Here is a 2686-nt window from a genome sequence, read left to right on the forward strand (position 1 = left end):
AGCTCTTCGTTCTTCTCTGGCAGCACTGATACACTCTCTCTCCTCCTCCTCCTCCGCTTCTCCCCCCCCCCCAGTTTTCTGCAGCAGCGGATGCTCTCTCTATCGCAGCATCTCTCTCTCCATCCCTCCCTCCCCGCTGCTTTCATTGTGTGAATGGAAGGATGGGCGAAGGATGAATGAAGACTGATGGATTGGATGGGTGTGTTTAGTCTGACCACTAGCCTCTTCTGACTCACACACAGAGCATCTCTCATGCTCTCTTTCTCTCCTACCTGTCGTTTTTATTCTGGAATTCTCTCAGTCAAGAATCATTTATGAATGAGCAGGGGTGAATGAGTCAACAGGTTTGACATCCTGCAGGCAGCGGATGTCACACATCTGCAAAGAGAGAGAACGGAAGATAATGAGGGGGGAATCGATATACCGAGTTAAAGATATAATGATGGAGAGATCCATCAACTCCTTGTCCTTTTGAGTGAGTCGTAAGTACATCAGGAAGTTGACATCATTCAAAGAAAGATTCAAGATGGCTGCATTTTTTTGTTTTAACAAAAATTTTAACAAAAAACGAAACGAAATCAGAATGGAATTTTTTTCCCCAATAGATGCTCACAGAAAATATACGACAAAAATGTTCCAAACCACCCCACCTAATAAAATAATAAAATATAATGATCAGATATACTTATTAATTTATTATTAATTACTAAAATAATTAATACATAATAATAAAACATCTATATAAATATAAAATGTATAAAATTAACAATTAATAAGATAATAAAAATCTGAATAAATACAATAAATATTTATATATTAAAAAATTACTCCAATTAAAAAACGCATTCCTGTACATTAAATAGGAACGCTTGCAACGCAAATGTCACAGGTTTGATTCTCAGAGAATGTAATCAAATGTATATCTTGATTCCAATTTTGAATGCCCTTTGGATAAAAGCATCTGCCAAATGCATAAATGTAAATGCATTATGAATATAAATCTAATATTTATATTATTAATTATTATAAATTATTATTAATACCCAAACATTTTTAAAATACCATAAGAGTTAATAAACAGACAAGCAAAAAACAGCGACTAAACTGTCACCGTATTAATTAATTGAGTGTTGTATATGAATTGACAGTTTCAAGTAGGCTGGCACTGTGCAGCGACTAATTTTTATTCATCATGCAAACACAGCTGGCAAAATCATTTCGTGAAATCTCAGTGGTCATTTACTTGATTAGTGTGGATGACAAACCTTGTGTAGACTATATGACTCATAGCTCTAAACCTACATCAAAGATATCTGAATCGCACACACACAAAAATTATGCTTTTTGGAGACAAAAGAAAGATAAAATGCCATATACGCAGAGGCAATTTCACAAATTACAGATAAGGAGAAAATGTATTTCCCATCTTGACTGTGAGAGCTGTTTGATTCACAATAACAGACTGGATCCTTTTATTCGAGAGACAACCTGAGAAAGAAAGAAAAAAACACCTTTCATCCTGGACAAAAGAGGTATTCATTTTATGCATATCACTGATCTTGCTGTCTGCTCTGCCCAATCAAACCCAAAATACCTCGCGAAGAGCAAGAAGCCACCGAAGAATAAACTGCTGTTGGAAAATAAGATTATTACATGCGTTTCATGGCTCATTCTCTTCATTTTTCATCGTAAGACTGGTGTTGCATCAGCAGTGACAGGAGTCTCATATAATCTATCTGATATAATCAGTCGCTCTGTGAAATATGAAAATGTACAAAAGATGAGCTATTTCAAATATCCGTAAATCACAGATATAAGTTCCTGATGTGTTGTTTTGAGTAACAGCTGCTCCACATTATATAAGAATGACCCATAGGATGTCACTGGACAACAACGTATAAGACTGGATTATTCCTGTTATTATTTTTGGACACATTCTGGGTCAACTTCACCCATCTAAATGCAGATAAACTTTCTGCATAAAGCAAATATCATTGCTTTTGGATTGTACCTTTAATCAATCGATATCTGTATGCATATATTTAGTAAATCAAAGCGCAGAGCAGCAGAGGGCATCTATTATTTATAGAGTAGTTTATTCATCATCAACACACTGGCCAACTGTCAGGCACACAGTGTACAACCCAAGCTAAAGAAATGTTTTTCTTCCTGGAAGTATGCAAGATAAGATATTAAAACTCACAATTTTGATATGAATTGACACAGAACCTCTATTTCTCTCTCTTGTGCCTTTGTAGTTGTTTTCTCACTAGTCTCAAGTTGTTAGTCAAAGGATACAAATCTGAATTTCAAAACTATACAGAGCATCAGAAGAGAGAAAATGTAAATGGGGAACTGTGGTGTGAATGTGTCTAAGTGGAAAGTAATTTTGCAATTCATTTACAGAACATTTTATTGCTCAGTTTTCAGTTGTTTCATGTACTATAGTGTAAAAAATCTACCCGATCTCACGGGAAAACGTACAAATTCTACGAGGTGGCTAATTCGTACGAATTCATACGACCTCACTCGTACGAAAAAATTACGCAAAAATCTCGTTTGCAAAATCATACATATTTTACGAATTGCCCAATTCGTATGAATTCATACGAATGACCTACCCCTGACCCCGCCCCTAAACCTACCCATCACGTGGGTTTAGACAAATCGTACAAATTCGTACGAG

The sequence above is a fragment of the Scardinius erythrophthalmus genome, assembly GCF_964197995.2.
Source record: "Scardinius erythrophthalmus genome assembly, chromosome: 15".
In the NCBI taxonomy this organism is placed as follows: domain Eukaryota; kingdom Metazoa; phylum Chordata; class Actinopteri; order Cypriniformes; family Leuciscidae; genus Scardinius; species Scardinius erythrophthalmus.